Source organism: Lactuca serriola, chromosome 2 (assembly GCF_051521515.1).
Source record: "Lactuca serriola cultivar US96UC23 chromosome 2, Lser_US96UC23_V15, whole genome shotgun sequence".
Taxonomy (NCBI): Eukaryota; Viridiplantae; Streptophyta; class Magnoliopsida; order Asterales; family Asteraceae; genus Lactuca; species Lactuca serriola.
The window spans coordinates 215,506,079-215,531,377 of NC_136409.1; the positions used below are offsets into that span (position 1 = coordinate 215,506,079).

Genomic DNA, 25,299 nt, shown 5'->3' on the forward strand with positions numbered 1-25,299 from the left:
AATATCATGTCTTTGATATATATATATATATATATATATATATATATATATATATATATATATATATATATATATATATATATATATATATATATATATATTAAAGCTCATTGAGCTTAGCAATAATAACCCTTAGTAACTTTACGATTTACCACAATTTTTTAGTTATTTTGATTTTTTTGGCCGTTACAGTCAAAACTTTTACATTTTGACATAAAAATACAAAAAACTTATAGGTTTTTGTCATACAATCCTTTAGCTAGTTTGACATTTTTGGTATTTATAGTCAAAACTTTTACATTTTGACATAAAGACACAAAAAAATCTTGAAGTTAAATTTAAGATGCATTAATTATAGAAAATATTTTTAATCTAAAAATACGAAATACATTGGAAAATATTCTCTTTAATTAGATACCAAACTATCCAAACATATAACATTTTGTAAAGCACAAGTACCGTTTATGTAAATTCCCCTTTTCATCTAAAACTATATATTCCTTCATCGCCTTCTCTTTTGCTCTCTCGTACTTCTCCTTTTGCAGCGCTTCAAATCGATATTTGCTTCCGCGGTTTTCTTTTTTCAGAATTCGATCCCTATTAACTATCACTGTTGAAATCTAAGTTTATATTGTTCATATACTTCTAATTTTCAGGCTCTTAAATCTTGTAAAAACCCTAGAGATGGATTGGAATCCACAAACCCTGCAGTTTCTGTCGCAATCTTTCCTCGATACCCTCTCCCCTCAACCCGAACTCCGCCGCCGTGCTGAGAATAAGTTAGTCGACGCCGCCAATACTCCTAACTACGGCCTTGCTGTTCTTCAACTGGTTGCTGAACCTTCCGTTGACGAGCAGATCCGCCAATGCGCTGCTGTTAACTTTAATAACCATCTTAGGACCCGGTGGGTGCCCTCATCTGCTAACCATATTCCTGACTCTGAAAAAGAACAAATTAAGACTCTCATAGTGCCTCTCATGCTCTCCGCCACCCGGAAAATCCAGAGTCAGCTTAGCGAAGCCATAGCTATGATTGGAAACAGTGATTTCCCTAAGTTATGGCCGGATTTGCTTCCTGGCCTAAAGTCTAGTCTTGAAACGGCTATCAATGCGAATGATTTTGCTTCTGTTAACGGTATTCTTTCTACTCTTAATTCTTTGTTTAAGAGATTCCGGCAAGAAGTTAAGAGCAATCCCATTCTGTTTGATTTGAAATACTGCTCGGATAATTTTGCTGCACAGTTGTTGAGTACTGCTGAGAGTATTTCAAGTAAGATAAATGGTGTTGGATGTGTTGCAACCCTCCGGCAGTTACTTGAAGCACGAAGGCTCTGTTGTATGATATTCTATTCGCTCAATGTTTTGGATGTGCCTGAAAAATTCTCGGATAAGGCAGATGAATGGATGAATGAGTTTAAGAATTATCTCAGCGAGAGGTACCCAGGTATAGAGGAAGGTGGTGATGCAGACTGTGTTTCACTTGTTGATGAGGTACGAGCAGCTGTATGTGAAAACATAAGCCTTTACATGGAGAAAAAGGAGGAAGTTTTGCAAAAACATTTAAGTGAGTTTGTAGAAGCTGTTTGGAGTGTGGTTGTAGTTGAATCAGCATCTGCATCTGAACGGTTGACCTTGAGTGGGCTCAAGTTTCTGACCATGAATTGTTTGGTGGGGATGAGATATTGCAGCGGATTGTTATTCCAAATTTGATGTTAAGGGATGCAGAGGAAGAGCTGTTTGAGAAGAATTATATCGAGTTTATAAGGAGAGACATGGAAGGGAATGACCTTGATACAAGAAGGAGAATTGTATCTGAGCTTCTCAAGGGAAAAAACAAAGAGGAAATCAGGGCAATGATACACCATTGGTTGAAAGTTTTTGCTGAAAACCCAGGTGGTAACTGGAAGTATAAAGAGTGTGCTATCTACTTGGCTGTGTTTTTTGCTGATGATCATGTTGTTGATGTTGAAAGTTTCTTCAGATCAGTTATTGTTCCAGAGTTAGAGAGTAAAGACGTGAATGGTTTCCCAATGTTGAAGGCAGCTGCATTGAAGAAGAAGAAGGATTTCATCTTCTCAACACAGTGATTGAGAGTTATGAGTATGGTGTTATAGAAGAATACATGAACCACATTTGGGCTTCACTCTTTAATCGCCTTCAAAATCAAAATACCAAAACCCCAAGACTTGTTAGGTGTGTGATCGTATTTATGTCTCTCTTTTTGGTGAAGCATTGGGTGCAAACTCTTGTGGACCTGGTAAATTCTGTTGAGGCCAATTTATTTCATGTGATTTTAGGTGAGTTTTGGATACCCAATCTGAAGACCATAAATACTGGGTACAACTACACAGAGGTCAAGCTGAGTGCAGTTGCATCGACTAAGCTGCTTTGTGAATCGGCATTATTGTTGGATCCTGCAGCTGAGGAGCTTTGGGGGAAGTTGCTGGATGCCATTCTTACTCTTCTTCTGCCACTGCCACTGCCACAGGAGGAAAGGGAAAGAACCGAGGATGATGATGATTTTGATATTGATTTTGGGGGTTTTGTTCCTCTTAAAAATACCGGTGGTAAAAAAGATGAGGATTGGGATCCTTTGAAGGAAATCGAGGATCCAAAACACTTTTTTGTAGCTTTTCCTGCAAATCTCTCTTCACAATTCAGTGGGAGATTCCCCATGGTTATTACCAAACATCTTTCTCCACCTAATCAAGCTGCACTTGTCAAGCTATGCAATTCCTACAATATTGCCATAGTATGAACACAAGTATCAATCAAACTTTTTTTATTTGTTTGCTGTTTTAAACTTAACTACAATCACTAAGTATATATTCTTCTTCTTTTTATTGAAATGGTGTCTGATTATTGTCGAGTCTGTTTGAACAAATATTAAGCTTTTAGTATGTCTTAACATTTTAATATTACAGATATTAATATAAAATGCAACCGCCTTTTTTTTTAAACTGGTTAAGTCTCTCCAATACACATTTCAATATTCTTTATTGAAATTTTTTTATACAAAGAAATAGCAAACCAACTTTCATTTGCTTTGTATTGCTTTAAGTAAATCCATCTTATTGTCTAATAATTGGCTACATTGTTACAGAGTACATGTCCTAGTAATAAAATAATTGGCTATAATCGGTTGATTTTTCAATGTTTATCTGCAAAACCTATATTTAAAAGGTCATAACTTATGCCATAGTTAATAAACAATAGATAAATAGTCACTACAAGTAACTATATGAACTTGTAATAACAAAAAGCACCCAATCTACATATATTAAAACATACATTTTAACACATGTGAGTTACATGAATAATTTACCACTGATAATCACTTTAACCTCCATTATCTGGGCCTTCAGTTTAGACATTTTACTCGTTTCGTCAAGATGGTATTGGTTTAAACAATACCCCATCTGTTTCTTTATCTTCCGCCTATCAATCACAGCAAAAAATAAGATAAAAACATCATTCATGATAACAAAAACCAAGGCCATGATAAATTAACTATAACAAAATCATTAAGATCACATAGCAAAATACGTACTTAAACAAGGCTGATGCAATAAATAGCACTGTACATTTTTTTGATCTTATTTTATTGCATTCTACTTCTATTACAGGATTGTATTTATTTCTTTCTCATATCACTCTATCTAAACTCAGACATGTGGTTCTTTATGTTATTTGTATTTTTTTTTATGTTGTTAACAACCTTAGAGCATCGAGTTTATGGGTGTGCAATTAGCTTAGTTGGATCTTAACTTACACAATTGGTTTCCAATAAGCCTTGATCTATTATGAGATTATGGGTGCTAATCTTCGGTTCCATGTTTTGTGTTGCAGATCTTTTGTTTTTATGGATTTGGATGTGAGAAACAATTTTTTTATGTACGATTTTTCTATTCTTAAGCTTTGGGTTCAATTTATCTGCTGTTTCTTTTTAGTTCTGTTAAAGCTCCAACAGAATTTTCAAGATTTGATTTTGGATCCAACTTCCTTTCATCACATCAGGAATGATGAATAGCATCCTACTTTCTTAAGATGCCAAATTTTGTCCATTTAGGTTTGGGTTAAAAATTAGTAACGCAACTAATAGCAGTGCTTTCATATAATTCTTTTATTCATTTAAGTCAAAACACCATCTGTTTTTGTATAACGCAATTAATAGCATCCTACTTTCTTATACTTTTCATGGGATAATTGTTTTTAATAACATTCTACTTTCATTTATAGTGTATTATAGCATCTTAGTCTCATTTTTTTTTCATTCCAACGTTAAATGAAAATACAATGAAATAATATATATATATATATATATATATATATATATATATATATATATATATATATATATATATATATATAATGCTCATGTTTAATAGCGTATTATAGCATCTTATGGTGTTTGAGGTATGAAATTCCATTTTTTTTCATTTAGAGCGTATTATAGCATCTTATGGTGTTTGAGGCATGAAATTCCATAGATAATGCTCACGTTTAATCCATGTCTAAATTTTCAACAGTTTACCAAGATTTACAATCCACGTGATAGGTCCTAAGACCATCAAAAATGGAGTAAAAAATGAGAAAAATAATGTTTTATCTCCAACACTTATCCATTTTTCACCCGAAAAAATATATTTCAAGTATATTTAATTTTTCCAACTTATATGGGTTGTCAAACACACCCCTTCTACTAATTTGGTTTTAACAAAAATACAATCTATATTTTTTTCATTATAGTAATATTAAATAAATAAGATTATATTTATAACATATTTATAGGTTTTTGTAAAATACCTTATCGTGTTTTAAAATTTCTATATGTATTTAACTTTTTATAATAATTTGATGAACAAAAAACAAACTTTATATTTATAATTAGTTATATAATTTAATATATAACAAAATATTATAAGTATTAAATATTATATTTAAATTATAAATAAATTAAAAATGTATAAATATATAAACAGAGGGACTAAAACCAACAACATAAAGTTCATCCCCATTTTAGGAGAAATGAATACTATAACACCATATTTGGTGTAATACTATTTATATCCCCCAAAATGAGGGAATAAATGGGGATGAGTTGGAGAAGAATGAGGGTAAAATGGGAAAAAAATGGAAATACGAGTGGGTTGGATATGCTCCAAGGCAGTTTTGATGTGAGTTATTTAGATGGTACTACTTTCTATTTATACTTTTTAGTATAACAAACAAAAGTAAAATCGAGGCATTTTGGAATAAATATATATAAGAAAAAAAGGATCTACTTTTTTGCGTTATAATCTGTCGAAGAAAAATGTGGTTTTTGGATTCTATTTGAAGTTATAGTTTGTTTTCGGTTTAAAATATTGACAAACCAATCTCATTAGTGGATTTCACTCTAGGTGGTGTTTGATATGCGTCTAGTAAACGGAACTACTCTTTTACAAAATGTCTATTCTTTACTTTTGCCTCATGAAGATTGATTATTACATCAACAAACAATGTTTAACTTGAAATTTGGGACCAAATTTCTGAATTCCTAACCTATTGGATATTGATAAACTTTAGAAATTGAAATTGTTTATAACTATTTCCAAATTGCCCAAATGTATGTTTTAAGAGCCTCCGGGTTTCCTTGATGCACATTATTTGTATCACGTTTGCCGGCTTAAATGTGCTTTATGTGGCTTGAAACAAGCCTCTCGTTGGTTTCAACGACTCAATAATTTTCTCATGCGTTTCGGTTTCACTTGCAGTTGTGCCGATACATTTAGGGGTGTAAACGAGTCGAGTTGAACCGAATACTGCTAAGCGCGAAGCTCGAGTCGCTAAAATACTCGAGCTAGAAGCTCGACTCAAACTCGCCTCAAGCCTAAATTTGAAGCTCAGACTCCGACTTGTGTAATACTCGATACTATCAAGCTCGGTTCGGCTTGATTTTTTTTTTAAAAGTAAAAATCATCAAATACTAAAAGCATTCTGCATGTTTTTATATTGTTCTAAATAACAAAAAAATCACAATAAAACATCTAATGTGAATATAACATCAACCATCTATGTCATTGCATTTTACGTATATCCAAAATACCAAAAAGAAACGTTCTCAAAAGTTTTTTAATACAATTTAAGTCTTTACTCCTTAACAGGCACCTAAAAGCTAAAAATGTTTAAATGTTTTAATAATTTAAAAATATACAAAGGGTAAAAATGTAACTTTATAAATACTCGATTAAGCCCCCGAGCTTACTATTCGAGCAGCTCGAGCTCGAGCTCGACTCGATTAAAGTCGAGTCGATTTCGAGTATTTTCTAAGTCGAGCTCGAGTTTCTTGTGAGCTGTCTTGCCTCGTTTACACCCCTAAATACATCCTTCTTTGTCTACAAAATGGGTCTTGCCTTCTATGTTTATTGGTCTACGTCGATGAAATTATTCTTATGAGAAATAATCCACAAACCATCAACAAAACTATCTCTTCTCTTTACAAGGAACTTGCTATCATAGACGTGGGTAATCATACCTATGGTCTTGGGCTCGAAGTAACGTATGACGATGGTGGTATCATCTTACGTCATGCATGTTTTCTTGAATCCAAACTTGTCAAACTTATCTATTTATCATATAATTCCTTTCCAATAGTAAGCAGTCGTACAACGAGCCAACCACTTACCGCTCATTAGTTTGGGCACTTACGATCACAAGGTCAAATTTGTCGTATGAAGTAAATCAAGTAAACAACATTATTTCTTTTTACCCATGACTTCCAATGTTACGAGGTGGGAATGCTATTGACCCGCATAAAGTGAATATTTTTATGTGATGCCTTAGTTTGGGTCGTCTTCCACTTAGGAATAAACTGATCGATTAAGGTATTGATGTGCATTTTATTTTGTGTCCGGTTTATACAAACAAGTCAAAAGACGTCAGTTATTTATTTGTGAAATGTGAGGTGACTGCTAGAACTTAGATTGATATTTTAAATGGATAGAAATGAATAACCGATGGTTGAATCCGTTATTCATATTTTTGGATGGTTGGATGCTTTGGTAGTGCATAGAAAAAAGAAAATCATGGTAGAATCGATAATCAATGCTACTTTTTGGGTGTTGAGTTTTAAAAATGATGTTTTCATTGGGAGAGAAAATACTGATGATATATGATCTTTGACATGATTAGGAAATTTTAGTTTTTTTGGTTAAAATATAGGAATCATAAATTTGTCATCTCTTGGGTTGATTGGTTGAAAATCAACCAACGAACATTCTATGTAATTTTCAATTTTTTCTAACATCTTGCTAGAGTTTCGTTTTTAATGTACAATCGTTCAAAAAAATCTAGTAAGCTAATTTTTGTATGCCAAAACCATTAATCATCATGAAGATGTTAAATATATACTATGATATGTTAAAGTCACTTTATTCTATGGGCTATTCTTTTAGCATTACCATACTCCGTTATCATTGGATGCTCTGTAACGTACCAAAATTATAAGGTAAAATTTTCAATTTTAATTCAACCTTAAACACCATTTATCATTTTCAGTCATTCAAAAGCATATCAAAGTAAAAATAGTTATCATAGTACAATCCCAAAATCACAAAATGCAGAAACATGGGTGGATGTGTTACGATCAAGCCGGGTATTTCCCTTTCCAACAGGAAGTACCTAAAATCGTAACCATAAAACTGTAAGCACAAAGCTTAATGAGTTCCCCACAATACTGATGGGTTTTGAGCATTCTAACACTTCCTAAGTGTACATGCAACCCTAATAACCTTGAATCTATGTTTTCACTATATACATGCAAATTTCTTTTTCAAGGTTATTTCCTAACTAGCATGGCATGGGGATTACATAAAACATAAAACTAGTATAAATACATACCTTGTTGTTGCTTGGATTCCTTTAAGACTTTGTGAGCCTAGCACCCCAAATGTTGTGCCTCAAATGCTTCACACAACACCACAAAACTTGGAATAACTTGAGAGAATACTTGTAGCACTCAAAAATCGGTTATGCCCTCTCTAGTAACACTAGGTGCCGATTTTGCTAGCCAAAGGGTCCCTTTTATAGTGGTGTCACAATTAGGGTTTCATCATGAAGACCCATAATTGTCATGACTCTTCATTTCTCATGACCCATGGGTTTGTAACTCCTATGGACTATCCATGGAGCTCCAAATGGTTACATCCATAACCCATAAACCATGGATCATTAATCCACCATAAAAGAATTGATGATTGTCATAATCAACCCTATATATTTAATTAGTCTCACTTTGATCACCAAATTAATACTTGATCAATACTAATTAAATAATACTATTATTAATATATTAGAACTTATAATATATTAATAATCATAAGTGCCTTATTCTCTCATTTAGTCTATCCAAGTATTGCAATGCCATGCAACCCAAATGGACCATGCCGGGTCGGGTCAAGTACATACCAAATAAAGTTATGGACTTAGACACTATATCCAACAGTCTCCCACTTGGATAAGTCTAATAACTATATTTGCAAATATGAATTCAAAATCCGACTAGCAATCGTAGCTCTTTCAAAGTCTCTCGGAACTGAGATGATGATGAAACGCCATTTAAGATAAGTGATCATATAATCCTCTGTTCTCATGATATCAGCTGGACAAACACATGGAACATGGTCTAACTTATTGTCCAACATTTGTTTCTCGATCTCTGATTTGTTTCAACATAGAACTAAATTGAACACATCAATTAGGTTCTGACCGGGCCCGGTACATAGGTCAAAACCAAATCATCGAGGGGCCCAGATATCGCTTCTATTTCTAGAAGGAACAAATAAACTTCGACTGATATGCTTGTACTAACTACTTGTTGAATTACTCACAAAGGCACGTTTTATAGCATCGACTTACCAATGCGTTTTCGTACAATTAATGAATAACCAACTCATAGTCAACAACTCATATCTCTAGGTTTGAAGATTTATATGATATTACCGTCTCACGATCACTCGAGATAAATTCCATGAAGTGATGCAAGTGAGCGTGGGTTGAATCCAATACTCAGCCCTTATGAGTACTCATGAATGTTGTAGCAACCATTACATTGTCTAAAGCACTTTAGACAAATTATACAAGCCAAATTCATGACAGTCTTAAATCAATACTTACTTCCAAAGTTTGACTGACTGTGGATGGTTTGAATAATAACTTAGTTATTCTGGAAGTAAAAACATGCAAAATTGAAACATAGTAAACAATCAACACAAGATAGTAACACCTTACTCATACATAAATAACAACTTTTATTTATCATCAAATTTCAATTACATTTTACAAGTTTTAGGAATCTAATTCTTGAAACTAATATCATCCTTCAGCCCAATGCGCCTCGCATGCTGTAAATGCTTAACCCTGCTCAGTCCCTTAGTGAGGGGATCTGTCGGGTTCTCATCTGATGATACCCTCTTTGCCACGAGGAGTCCTTCTTCTATTCTATGTCTGATGAAATGGTATTTTCTGTCAATGTGCCTAGATCTCCCGTGATCTCTTGGTTCTTTCGCCAAAGCAACCGCACTTTCACTATCATGGAAAATTTCCATTGGCTCCTTTATAGCTGGTACAACTCCAAGGTCTCCGATGATGTTCTTTAGCCATATCGCCTCTTTTACTGCCTCGCTTGCTGCTATGTACTCTGATTCACAAGTTGAATCGGCTACTGTCTCCTGCTTGGAACTTTTCCAAGTAATTTCTTCTCTATTTAGGATAAAGACCCAGCCTGACTGAGAGCGGAAATTATCCCTATCAGTTTAAAAGCTAGCATCACTATATCCTTCCACTCTCAAGTCATCACTGCCTCCGAGAGTAAGGACCCAATCCTTAGTCCTCTGCAAATACTTGAGAATGTTCTTTACCGCTGTCCAGTGTGCCTTGCCAGGGTTCCCTTGATATCTACTGACCATGCTCAAAGCAAAGGCCACATCAGGGCAAGTACAAGTCATAGCATACATGATCGAGCCCACAACGGAAGCATATGGTATTTGACTCATCTCAGCTATCTCAGCCTCTGTACTCGGACTCTGAGTCTTACTTAGCTTGGCATTACTCTGGATTGGTAATTCTCCTTTCTTGGAATCTTGCATACTGAACCTCTTCAGTACCTTATCCACATAAGTACTTTGACTAAGTCCAATTAGTCTCTTACTCCTATCTCTCAATATCCTTATCCCTAGGATATAGGCGGCTCCCCCAAGGTCCTTCATAGCAAAACACTTCCCAAGCCATGCCTTAACCTCCTGCAAGGTTGGGACGTCGTTTCCTATGAGAAGTATGTCATCCACATACAACACCAAGAAGCTAACAATGATCCCGCTAGCCCTGACATACACACAAGACTCATCCTCACTCCTAGAAAAGCCAAACTCTTTGATTTTCTCATCAAAGCAAAGATTCCACCTGCGAGATGCTTGTTTCAATCCGTAAATGGATTTTTCAAGCTTACACACTCTATTAGGGTATTTTAGATCAACAAAACCCTCTAGCTGAGCCATGTAAACATCCTCAGCCAACTTCCCATTAAGGAAAGTGGTTTTGACATCCATTTGCCATATTTCATAATCATGAAATGCAGCTATGGCTAACAACACTCTAATAGACTTAATCTTAGCTACTGGTGAGAAGGTCTCATCATAGTCAACTCCTGGAGTTTGAGTAAAGCCCTTCGCAACCAGCCGCGCTTTATAAGTGTGTACTTTCCCATCCATGTCGGTCTTCTTCTTGAAGATCCATTTGCACCCAACTGTCTTACGACCTGGTACATTGTTAACCAAGTTCCAAACTTGATTGTCATACATGGACTGAATCTCGGTGTCCATAGCCTCCTTCCATTTCGCAGACTTAGGGCCTGCCATGGCTTCCTTATAATTATTAGGTTCATCCAAATCTATCAGTGTACTATCATTGATAAATTTATCACCTTCAGTGGTGATGTGATAACCATAATAAAAATAAAGTGTGTTCCTCATCTTAGTGGAATGTCTTGGAGGTACAGACTCATCTATCGGCTCAACAGGACTTTCCTCCTCAAGTTAGCTGACAGCATTTGAGGTTCCTTCACCACTTGACTCTTGAAGCTCTTCAAGGTCAATTTGCCTCCTACTGTCCCCTTGGATTATGAATTCTTTCTCACGAAAGACTCATCTTCTAGCTACAAAGACCACATTATCACTGGGTCTGTAGAAGAGGTAACCAAAGGATCTCTGTGGGTAGCCAATGAAAATACACCTCTCGCTTCGAGGTTCAAGCTTGTCATGAGTCTCACGCTTCACAAAATCTTCACAACCCCAAATCTTGATGTGGTCCAAATTGGGCACTTTCCCAGTCCACATCTCGTGAGGTGTTTTTGATGGGTTTTGGTCATAAGACATCCTATGTGCTCATACAAACCCTAATGCTTGGATCTAGGTTTCTCTATTGTACATGCTTTGAATCCAAGACTATAAACCCTAATTCTAACATATGGAAATCAATATTAACATATAATTAGGTTTATGATATTACCTTGATTGTTATGTAGCAATAACAATCCTAATTCCTCCTTGAATTAGCTTTGGAAGGCTTAGAGTCACAAGTGTCACTCCTCTAATGGCTTACAAACACCAAGAGCAAGTGGAGAAGGTATAAAGAGAGAGGAGGGAGGTAGGAATTCGTCCTTAGGACTTCTTGGGAAGGGTTGGACGAATTCATGAGCCTTAGGGGGTTTATATAGGTGTAAAGATTAGGGTTTTAGTCCTTATCCTTATCTAGTTGCTTGCCCACCAAGCAACCATAAGATAAGTCTTAGAAACCCTTATCCTAGTCGAATTCTAAGGCATTATCACCTTAAATTCATTCACCCTATATATAAGATAATCCTTACCTTATTTTGTAACTATCACATAATTACAATTCAGCCCCTCTAGTTTAATTAATTACACTTGATCACAAAATTAATTCTTAATTAATTATTGACCAATATTAATTAAACAAATATGATTTCTCCTTTAATATATTATTCTTATAACATATTAATAAATCATAATAACCTCTCTCTCTATTTATTTCTCCAATCAAGTTGCTTTGGTGAAGGCAACCCAAAAGGACCATGCACCATCGGGTCAAGTACATACCAAAATAGTTATGGACTTAGACACTAATACAACAGTCTCCCACTTGGATAAGTCTAATAACTATTCTGCGTATGACTTCAGATCCTGATCTGCAATCGTAGCTTTCCAAAGCCGCTGTCAACTCTGATCCTATCAGATACGCGTGTCCTTAGATAAGGGATCATATATTCCTCCATTCTAGATATCATATAAGATATGATTTCAAATCATTCTCTTTGTACTATATCTCGATTTCTGATTTATGACGACAGACTAATTGAACAAATCAAATTAGCCCTAGCCCGGCCGAGCATTTACATTTGTCATCACTAAACCATCGAGGGGCCCAAAGATATCGCTTTTATCCTACTTTGAATAAAAGGAACGGATAAACTTTGATACACTGCTTGCTTGTACTCACGCACCGAATCACACACAACAATATGTTTTATAACACCAAGTTACTAGTGCGTTTACATATTATCAATGTGCAACCGATTTGCAAGATACAACTCACACATCTCGGTTTCAAGAATATAAGATGTTATCGTCTCACCAATCACTCGTGATACAATCCATGGAGTGATCCAAGTGAGCGTGGGTCTAATCCAATGCTCAAATCACATTCATAAGCACTCATGAACGTTGCAGCAAACATTTGCTTATGTTTAATACTCTTTTAGACAATCCACACACCAATTCACGACAGTCTTCATTCATATCTACTTCCAACATATGAACGACGGTGGCCCGTTTGGATAATTCGATTATTCTTAATAAACTCAATTATTCTGGAAGTCAAAACATGCAAATGTGAAACACAAGAATAATACTAATCCCATATGGCCTCAACCCTTTGAGCATAAATAAAACACATTTTATTTATCACCATATTGATTACTCATTATTTGTAGTTTCGGGTAATCAACTTCTTACTTGAATTACAACACTTGTCCCATGCTCCTAGCATGCACACAATGTTTACCTATGGTTCTTACTTTGTGAAATAGATCACATTGAACACATTTCCAATCATTCTCATTTCACAACTCCAAATCCTTTTCATAAGTGAAAGAATATCAAATTCTTGCTACTTATAGAATATGCTAGATTCTAACATTTTATGCAATGATCTCTTTTGTAATGTCACTGCACCAAAGTCACAAAGACTATTGCCAATGATATTACAAAGTCTTCTATCGGAGATTGTTACAAGACAATTCCACAGATGTGATGTCTCTCACTCAAAGTACTTTCTTTGAACATCCTTTTGCATAGAAGTTTCTAATCTAGTCATAGATTTCTTAATATTCAATTCCCAATATGGACACACTTCCATATGTTCCATATGACAACTCATTCTTAATAGAATCTTATCTATTCGTAATGATGTCGATATGGTCCATCCAATATGGAAACATTTCCATATTTTCCAATACTATACTTCCAACTACTCACAAGCGACCAATCCTCGTCGAACTTGGATTGTCCTTTGATAGTTGTTTAATTGTTTTAGTCTAAACCGATTCTAGTCCTTTTTCCCTCTAAATGTGTTCGACATTTGAAAAATTTTAGAATGGTCAAACATTAAAGCATTTGCAATCGATCCTATACCCGAAGCGTATGGGACACGACGCATAATGTTTTATTTTCTATGTTCTCAAAATTCGAATTGTGAAGAGGGATGTCGTAATCATAATCGAAATTTTAAGAACACACTTTGTACCTTTGACTAAATTTTATTAACATTTCTCAACCTAAACCTTTAGATTTGAAATGAAGCATAATATTCTCTCCCTTAATTATAGCAAAACAACTCTTCAACTATTGCGACTTTGCAAAGTATGACTCTTGTTTTCTATAATTAATATTGCTAACCTTGCAATACTTTCCTTAATAATCATACAATCATAACTTTTATGCTCCCACTATCTTGATGATTATTATAAAACATAACACTTATGCTCCCACTAGCTTCGACATGTATTCATAAACATCTTAACTTTCAGAAAAACAATGCTTATTGAATTTCTTAAGTTCATGTTTCTAATACTTAGTGCTTTGATAATCTTTTATCAAGGTTTCTTGAACTTATACACATTTGCCTTCGATAGTTCATATGTGTGTCTAAACAATTAAGACTAATTGCCAAACCTCACAATTCAAATTATGGAAAGGGATGCCGTAACCATAATTGAATTCGAGAATGCAATTTTACAATCACTATCTTCTTAAAATCTGTCTTAGTGAAAGCATTTCCTCACAATCATTTTCATGAAGGAGGAAATCTTATGACACTTAGATTTAAACAGTGTATTTGTTCCTATCCATGTGAATTTGTCAAAACCAAAGTTTACGACAAATTCAAACTCTTATGGATCGAACTTTCTTGATCTCGATTTCTTGCCTTTATGGTAGCACAGCTGCCCACCATGTCTTCCAAGTAGTTAAGCAGCTCACCCTTTCCTATCAATGTACCTTTCATTGATTAAGGTGCTTTGCCTTTTATGCGTTCAAAATGAGAACTCATAGAACTCACATGCATAATTAACTCGATTGGATTGGCACAGAATCAAAATAATGTCAACACGATAGGTTGTAAACCTCAACTCGTGTGCTAGTGATGATCGATAAGGTTTATTTGATTTGTTCTTGAAACCTTTCAAGACCATTAAGACTCCCACTGACTCCTTGACATATACAATTCTCTTGTCAAAACATTTCTTGACAAACAAATATTCAAGAGTTAGTGTAGCTTTTATCAAAACTCTTCATAAATTGGTCCTAGTTGGTCTTTGTCTTATCCAAGACATCACAACTTTCCATATTTAATGAATGTTATAAACCTTTCTAATTCTTGTCACTCATTGTCACAATCTTAACTTTAAGACTTGTTATTGGAACGAAGTATGATTGACTTATTGATTTAACCATTTCTTCAATTCTTGATTTCTCTTCTTAGACATACAATTGTACTAAGACTCACTTAGAGGATCAATATGGTTCTTAATCATTAAGACCTATCATAAAGCATAAAAGGTACTCTCCCATCTTCTTAGAATGGAGAAACTTTTATCTTTCTGCCTACTTGATTCTTCTTATTCGTTCTGCTATTGATCTAAACCCTTTAATCAATTCAGAATTACACCTAATCTTGTAAGTATAACCATATTTACTAAACCTTTAGTAAATCATGATGAATATCTTTGTTACTCTTATGGTGAACTTGATCAACACGCAACTTTGTGTATTCGATCTCCAAGTCCGTTACTTGACACTTTGTCAATGAATTAGTCTAAATTTCCAAATATGAAATTTCTCATACATCGTGCAACCAAGTTGCATGATTCCAAATTTCTGTCCAATTGAAACTTGGGCGATGAGAAACTCTCCCTATTTGGTAAATTCTCGACTTTCCATAAATAACAATATAAGAACTAAATCCATTATTGCTAATAATAGAAACATTTTAACATCAATTTTTCATACACGCCATTGTGAGGATAAATAAATAAAATTTAAAATCAAAATTTATTTTATTGCGGATAAACTTGTCCTTACAATGCAACTCATTGAAAAACTTATGCTAATACATCTTTCTTAGCAATCTAATTCTAACTCTAAGTAGTAGCTCAAGAATCTAATCTTCGAGAAACGCGATCGAAATCCATTCCTTCACGGTTAAATTCTGCTCACTTCTTCCCTTAAGCTTCCTTTCTTTTCTTCGATCCTACAAAACATCAATTGTAATCTTATCACATTATGTATTCAGAATCTAGAATGAAGCTTAAAAGAGTTAGTCAATGGATTTTACCTAAATTAGAGCCATACGTTTCAACTCTCCCATCTCTTAGATCTCTTAGGTAAATGGGACAGCTTTGTCTCCAATGCCCTTTCTCTTGGCAATAAAAGCAAATTGACTCTTTTGGAACATGACATGGAACTACTTCAGACATTGTCTTTCTCTTGTGATCAAACATTGCGATCATAACATGTCTTTCGTTGCCATTGTCTATATCCATAAAGATCTCGAAGGCAGATTCACCAATCAACTTTGCTTTTCTATTGCGCCAAATCATTGCTGATTCAGCAGCAATAAGCATATAGGTGAGATCTATAAGGGTCACGTCGTAGTTCATCATATAGTACTCTCTTACGAACTTACTATATAAGTTAGGAAGTGACTGAAGAACCCAATCAACAACCATTTCCTCACAGACAACGGATCCCAACATTCTTAACCTATCAATGTGTGACTTCATCCCTAGGACGTGTGCACACACCGGCTTTCCTTCTTTATGTTTACTTGCCAAAAGGGCTTGAGTGATCTTGAACTTTTCAAGCCTTTGAACTTGTGGGTTAGGGAGAATAATTGGAGGAGGAGGAGGAAGTGAAGCATGATCTCTTGTTCCTCGATCGAATCATGGAATATCATCTTCATGTGGAATGCTTGTTCCACGGGATTTGAGAAGACCATAGTTGTCAAACTTTGACATCTACAAAACGGGAGAAAACGAATTCAAGTTAGTTGATAGATTGAGTCCTTAGTAAATCACCCAAATGAGATACTAAGGCTAGGACCCAACGCAATATTCTACAACTCGGGAGAGGGATGTCGTAACTCAAATTGCAGAATATTTGAAGGTAAGTGAATGACGATTCACTAATTTCCACCATGAAAAACGAAAAAGAAATTTAAGTTTTAAATCTATGAAAACTCCTAGATCCTTTGAGATACATTGAACTTTCAATGGCATGTTTATATCTCGATATGCCCCTCTTGTTTGTGACTGGGATGCCGAGGATCACAAAGCGGGTGTGAATAACCATGCAAACTTACATGGTGCCCTCACATGTTACAGTCACCTATTCGATGTACCGATAAACCACACACGCTCCACCGAACTATGACAAACATTGAGTCACCCTTTGCTACCTTTGCTTAGAACCATTTAGTGTGCCGGTAAACCACACACGCTCCACTAACGTCTTCGTAAGGGCACAAAGTGTAATTTCATGGAATTGCATCAATTCACTTTTGCCTAAGTAACTAAGATTGGGAATTTTGAAAACATTTAGTTACTTTTATAATTCATTATACTTATAATGGAAGGTTTCGTCCTATCCTACCCGTTCGGCTAACGACCCTCCACTAGTCAAGAGTGCGGTGGGTAAGAGTGGATACCCATTCAATCGCCATTTTATAGGCAATTTCCTTAAACACCCCTTATAGACCAGCTTCATGAATGAGACCTACTAATGGTAAGACTGACTTTTACTCATACATATATATAATGTTAGACTTTTAATGTTATATATAGTATAGGGTGTATTTTACACTTTTAAAATATTAGGTGGTTCAATTTAACAATTGTACTTTTAATTCACTTAAATTGTAAACCTAAACTTTTATGGATTTATTAAACCTCTTTAATTAAACATCTTAATTAGTTAATAAAACCATAAGGGTGTGATTTGAACTTTTTCAAAACTATACTAGAGTTTTAGAATTTAACATTCCTAATTAAACTTTTAATCAACTTTTAAATTCCAAAACTTGAGGGCAAGTTTTGAAACATTTCAACACATTAGTTTTTAGAATTTAAATATACATCAAAATTAAACCATTTAATCAAAATTTAAATTCCAAAACTTGAGGGCAAGTTTTGAAACCTTTTCCAAAACATTAGTGTTTTAACTATTTAAATTTCAAAACTACAAAACTTTTGGGTTCAAATTTAAACTATTAAACCTAAAGGGAAAAATATGAAACTTTTCATAACAACAAGGATCAAATAACAAATAATCTAAACTAACATTTAATTACATAATTATCCATATTTGATTTGTTTAATGATTTCTTGCAAAACAATTTATCAATTTACTCAAAATAATTAATCAATTATCTTATAAGGAAACAATTATCTTATTAATTGATAAATATCCTCAATTAGATCAAAAATATAGTTAAATATATCATATAATCGGATTAATATTGATCTAACATGATAAGGTAACTATCCGAATGCAAAAACAGCAAGAAATCCCGAGATAAGCTCTATCTGACGAGTTGACTCGTCGAGTCAAGCCTGGACTCGTCGAGTCACCTTGGACTCGGCGAGTTCAGCTATGGACTCGGCGAGTCCAACCTCCAAAACACCAAAAATCGAATTTTCTAGTTATACAATGCATCAATACAATTGAAACCAAGCTAGGCTCTGATACCACTGATGGGTTTTGGTCATAAGACATCCTATGTGCTCATACAAACCCTAATGCTTGGATCTAGGTTTCTCTATTGTACATGCTTTGAATCCAAGACTATAAACCCTAATTCTAACATATGGAAATCAATATTAACATATAATTAGGTTTATGATATTACCTTGATTGTTATGTAGCAATAACAATCCTAATTCCTCCTTGAATTAGCTTTGGAAGGCTTAGAGTCACAAGTGTCACTCCTCTAATGGCTTACAAACACCAAGAGCAAGTGGAGAAGGTATAAAGAGAGAGGAGGGAGGTAGGAATTCGTCCTTAGGACTTCTTGGGAAGGGTTGGACGAATTCATGAGCCTTAGGGGGTTTATATAGGTGTAAAGATTAGGGTTTTAGTCCTTATCCTTATCTAGTTGCTTGCCCACCAAGCAACCATAAGATAAGTCTTAGAAACCCTTATCCTAGTCGAATTCTAAGGCATTATCACCTTAAATTCGTTCACCCTATATATAAGATAATCCTTACCTTATTTTGTAACTATCACATAATTACAATTCAGCCCCTCTAGTTTAATTAATTACACTTGATCACAAAATTAATTCTTAATTAATTATTGACCAATATTAATTAAACAAATATGATTTCTCCTTTAATATATTATTCTTATAACATATTAATAAATCATAATAACCTCTCTCTCTATTTATTTCTCCAATCAAGTTGCTTTGGTGAAGGCAAACCAAAAGGACCATGCACCATCGGGTCAAGTACATACCAAAATAGTTATGGACTTAGAAACTAATCCAACAGTTTTGGCAACCTTTTTAGTAGGAACTAGATTAAGGATATGGGCGGCAGTCTCTAATGTTGGGTTTTGAGCAATCTAACACTTCCTAAGTGTGCATGCAACCCTAATAAACCTTGGATCTATGTTTTCTTCTAAAATACATGCAAATAATAATTTCCAAGGTTTCTTCCTAACTAGCATAGCATAAGGATTATGAATCATAAAACTACTAGTAGAAATACATACCTTTTGATGATGGTTGATTGTTTGGAGTTTGAGAGCCAAGCACCAATAGTGTGAATGCCTCAAATTGAATCACAAATCACCACAAACACTTGGAAAACTTTGAGAGAGTGTATACACACATAGAAAATCGGCCACACACACAAGACCACACTAGTGGCTATTTCATGCAACATAAGCATGCTTATATAGTGTGCATGGTTAGGGTGAAACCCTAATAACCCATGACCTTTCCTTTTCCAAGGATCCATGGGTTAAAAGCTCCATGGATCATCCATGAACTTCCATATAAGCCTAGCCCATTAACAAATGAGTGTTAGCCCACACTATATAAAACCAATAGCCCACAATCTAATTAGTCTTCCTTTTAATCTCTAAATTAATTCATAATTAATTTAAGACTAAGACTAATTAAATAACATGACTTCATATTAATATATTATAACTTATAATATATTAATAAACATATGTGTATAACTCTCATAAAATTATCCATAAATAGTTCGGGTGAAGTGCAACCCAAATGGACCATGCCGGGTCAGGTCAAGTATGTACCAAATAAGTTATGGACTTAGACACCTTATCCAACAGACTCCCACTTGGATAAGTCTAATAACTATATTTCCGTATGTTACTTCAGGAACCAACCAGCAATCGTAGCTCTCGAAAACTCTGTTGAACTATGAAGCGCCATTTTAGATAAGTGATCATATAATCCTCTGTTCTCAAGATATCAGCCGGACAAATACATGGAACAACGTTGTACTTATTGTCCAGCAGTTTGTTTCCCGATTTTCGATTTGTTTGACAAAGAACTTAATCGAACACATCAATTTAGTTCTGACCGGCCGGTACATAGGTCACAACAAAATCATCGACGGGCCCAGATATCGCTTCTATTTCTAGAAGGAACAGATAAACTTCGACTCATATGCTTGTTCTACTACTTGTTGAATTGTACACAAAGGCACGTTTTATAACATCAAGTTACTGATGCGTTTACGTGCAATCAATGCACAACCAACTCATAGGTAACAACTCATATCTCTAGGTTTGAAGATTTATATGATATTACCGTCTCACAATCACTCGAGATAAATTCCATGAAGTGATACAAGTGAGCGTGGGTTTAATCCAATACTCATAACTTATGAGCACTCATGAATGTTGTAGCAACCATTGCTATGACTAAACCCATTTAGCCATCTACAAACTCGATTCATGACAGTCTTGATTCATACCTGCTTCCAACATATGAACGACTGTGGAGTGTTTAAATAACGTAGTCATTCGGAAAGAATAACCTAGCTATTTTGGAAGTCAAAACATGCAAAGTGAAACACAATATTAATCGAATCCAATATGGTCTCAGAACCCTTTTGAATATAAATAGAACCACCTTTTATTTATCACCATATTGATTACACATTATTCATTGTATAATGTTTCAAACAATCAACTTAAGACTTGAATAAAAACAACAGTCGTCCCATGCTCCTAGCATGTACACTTTGTTTTTCTAAACAATAGTTATGCCATACTCCAAGTATGCACACTATGTTTGTCTATGATCCTTACATTGTGATGTAGATCAATTGAACATGATTCCAATGATACTCATTTCACAATCCCAAATCCTTATTGTAAATGTGAGAATCCCCGATTCCTATCATTTACCAAAAAATCTGTTAGATTTTAAACTTTTATGCAATGTTCCTCTTGTAATGATTATGCGCAAAGTCACCAAAACCTTGTCACCAGTCATTACAGAGTATTCCAAAGAAGGTCAACCTCTATGGAACGGAAGTCTCATATTCAAAGTACATTGCTTTGAACATCCTTCTTGCATTAAGGTTTTCTAATCTTACATAGATTGAATAACTTCCACCTGTGGAGACATTTCCATAGTCCCATTTTGACTATCACTTCCGAACAAGAGTTACTTCTTTTCAGAATATGTCAATATGGTCCTTTCCGACAACTTACATCATACTTCCGACTTTCCTTGAGCAACCAATCTTTGGCAAACCTCAGATTGTCCTCGACAATTGCTTAATCACTTTAGTCATATCCAGTTCTAGACTTTTCCCTTCTCAATGCCTTAAGCATCTGGAAAAATTTAGAAAAGATGAATATATAACACATGTAATCGATCCTATATCCGAAGCATATGGGACACGATTCATGATGTTTGACATAAAGACATGATACTAGACCATTCTTTTGCTACAATATTTTTATTTGCCATGTTTTCAAAATTTAACTATGAAGAAGGATGCCGTAATCATAATCGAATTTTGAAAACACAATATATATAGAATTTCTTCAAGTTGAACCATTCCAACATAAAATTCATATATATATATATATATATATATATATATATATATATATTCTTGACTAAAGATGATTAAAATCTCAATCTAAGCTTTAGAATTGAAACGAAGTATAATTTCCTCTCCCTTAATTATAGCAAAATACCTTTTCAACCCCTGCAACTTCACAAATTGAAACTTTGTTTTCTATAATAACATTGCTAACTTGCAGCACTTAAACGTAATAATCATGCTCCCACTAACATGATGATTATCATCATAACACTTATGCTCCCACTAGCTCTGACATATTTCCAGAAATCTGTTGGACTTCTGAAATTTAGATTCATACACCCTTTCTTAGATAGCTCACATGTGTGTCTAAGCAATTTCAAGAACTATGAAAAGGGATGTCGTAATCATAGTCTCAATTGCTTAGGCATTTTCCATTTCTCACAAGTCCATGTTAGTGTGCCGGTTAACCACACGCGCTCCACTAACGACTTTTGAAAATGCAAATAACACAATTGATATCTACGTAAAATCTACTTAGTGAAAGCGTTTCCTCACCATCATTTTCATGAATCGGAGAGAAACCTTATGACACTTAGATTTTATAGTGTATGAGTTCCTATCCATGTGAATTTGTCAAAACCATAATCACAAGATAATGTTAGTGACAAATTCAACCTTACATGGATTAAACTTGTTTAATCTTAGTTTCTTGTCACCTTGGTAGCACAAGGCCCACCAATGCTTCCAAGTTGAACTCTGATAACTCACATGCAAATTCAACTTATTTGAAGTAGGTACAGAAATAAGAATTATGTCAACACGATAGGTTGCAAACCTTAAGTCGTGTGCTAGTGACAAATTACAGGTTTTACTCTTGATTAAATCTTGAAACTCTTTCAGGATCTTTAAGGCTCCCACTGTCCCCTTGACATATAAGTTTCCCCAGTCAAGAACCATTCCTTGACAAAACAAATATTCAATGGATAGTGTGGATTCTTATCAAGACTAACACTTCACACAATTGGTCTTAGTTGGTCTTTGTCTCATCCAAGACATCACACCTTTCCAATCTCAAATGTACAAGAGTAGAAAACATTTTACTCTTACATTTGACTAGTGTTAATAAATCTTCCTTTATGTCACTCAAAGTTACAATCTTGGAGTATGACTCTAAGAATTGTTTTGGAACGAAGTATGACTCATCTTCTCGATCTTAACCAATCCAACAATTCATGACCTCTCTTCTTAGCCATAACAATGCACTAAGATGTCCTTAGAGTATGAATTTGTGATATGGTTTCATAATCATTAAGATGATCATGAAATACGATACTAAAGTACTCTCCCATCCTTTCAGATTTGAGAAACTTTTATCTTTCTGCCTAATTTGATTCTTCTCATTTGTTTTGTCATACATTGTAACCTTTCCAATGTTACAGAATTATACTTAACCTCATAAGTATAATCATATTTACTAATCTTTAGTAAATCATGACAAATCAATCTTTGTGGTGGACCTTGACCAGCGCACACCCAGTGTACCTAATTCCTTAGTCCTTCAATTGACTCACATATACATGTGATCAAAGAATTAGTCTTAATTTTCAAAGATGAAAATTCTCATTCATCATACAATACAACTTGTATGATTCCAAGTTTCTGTCCAATTGAAACTTGGGTGATGAAAAACTTTCTTCATTTGGTAAATTCAGACACTACCACAAATGAAAGAATCAAATCCAATTTCCAATATTGCTATTACTGGAAACATATAAGCAACAATTTTCCACAGATGCCATTGTAAGGATATTTTTAAAATAAATAAAATTAAAAACCTTTTTTTCTTTTATTTTAAAACTTTGCGGAAAAACTTATCCTTACAATCCACATGAAAACCTTGTTGTTATCTATTCATAAGGAATATATTATAACTCTTAAGCAACAGCTCAAAATTCTGATTACCGAACCATGCGATCGAAACCCACCTTCGCAATCAGAATCAACATATATTTACTTTAAGCTTCCTATCTTTTCTTTGATTCTTAAAAACATCATCATGTGACCCATTCACATTATGTAATAAGAATCTCCAAATAGGAACTTAATAGAGTTAGACAGTGGACTTTACCCGAAGTAGAGTCAAACCTCTTGACTTGATCAACCTTATGACCTTTCACGTGAATAGGGCAGCTTCGCAACCAATGCCCCTTCCTTTGGCAACAAAACACATGGACCCTTTGGTAATGGCACATGGGACTATCTCAGACTTAGCCTTTCTCTTTACTATTTGTTCAACCGAGTTGACTATAGTCGATCCCTTTCCATTGGGAAGAGAAATGCTTTTCTAGATATCCAATGCTACCATTGTCAATGTCCATTTAAGACTTGGGAAGTTGTTCTTTTAATAAAATTTGCTTTACTGGTGTTCCGAATCATTGCTGATTCCACAACACCAAGCAAAAAGATAACATCATTAAGGGTCATATCATAGTCTGTCTCATAGTAGTCCCAAAGAGACTCACTATGTTACTAAGAAAGTGATTGAACATCCAACTTTCACGAGACTTTGACACCCAACTCTCCCGGCTTGTCAATATGTGACTTTATCTCCAAGATGTGAGCACACATAGACTATGCTTGCCAATAGGGATTGAGTGACTTTAAACTTTTCAAGAACTTGTGGGTGAAGGAGAATAATTGGAGGAGGTGGAGGAAGTGAAGCATGATGTTGAGGGACACCATCTTCAAGAGATTTGGGAAGATCATAGTTGTCTGAACCAGACATCTATAATGGGAGAAAATCAAGTTAGTTGATTCAAAGTCCTTAATATAACACCCAATAGAAATATTAAGGCTAGGACCCAACACAATATTTTATAATTTGGAAGAGGGATGCCGTAATCCAAGCTATAAAATATTTGAAGGTAGGCGAATGACGATTCACCAATTTCCACCATGAAAAACGAAATAATTTATTAGGTTTTAATTGGATTTGAAATTCCTAGATCTTTTGAGATTCATTGAACTTTTCAATGGCATGTTTCAATCTCGAGTGTGCCCTCTCAAATTTTGTGACTGGGATGCCGAGGATCACAAAACAAGGTGTGAATAACCATACCAATTCACTTGGTACCCTTAATATTATCACCCAATCAATGTGCCGGTTAACCACACACACTCCATTGATCTATGACAAACATTAAGTTACCCTTCGTGATCCTTACTAGTCCAAGTTAGTGTGTCGGTTAACCACACACGCTCCACCAACGACTTGGTAAGGTACAAAGTGTGAATTCCATGGGCTAGCACCAAATTCACATTTTTCCTAAAGTAACTAAGATTGGGAATTAAATAAAACATTTAGTTACTTTATAATAATCATTATACTTTTAATGAGAATTTAAAATCATTGTCCTACCCGTTCGGCTAACGACCCTCCACCGATCAAGCAAGCGGTGGGTGAGAGTGGACACCCATTAAGTTGCCATTTTATAGGCAACAACCTTATATCCACCTTATAGACCGGCTTCGTGAATGAGGCCTACTAACGGTAAAACGACTTGTTCTTATACATATATATATATATATAT

General features: G+C 34.7%; 1 pseudogene; it reads left to right on the forward strand.

Annotated features, from left to right (window-relative positions):
• Positions 1-565: 565 nt before the first annotated feature.
• On the forward strand, positions 566-2,843 carry LOC145090796 (exportin-2 pseudogene; annotated as a pseudogene).
• The last annotated feature ends 22,456 nt before the right edge of the window (positions 2,844-25,299 follow it).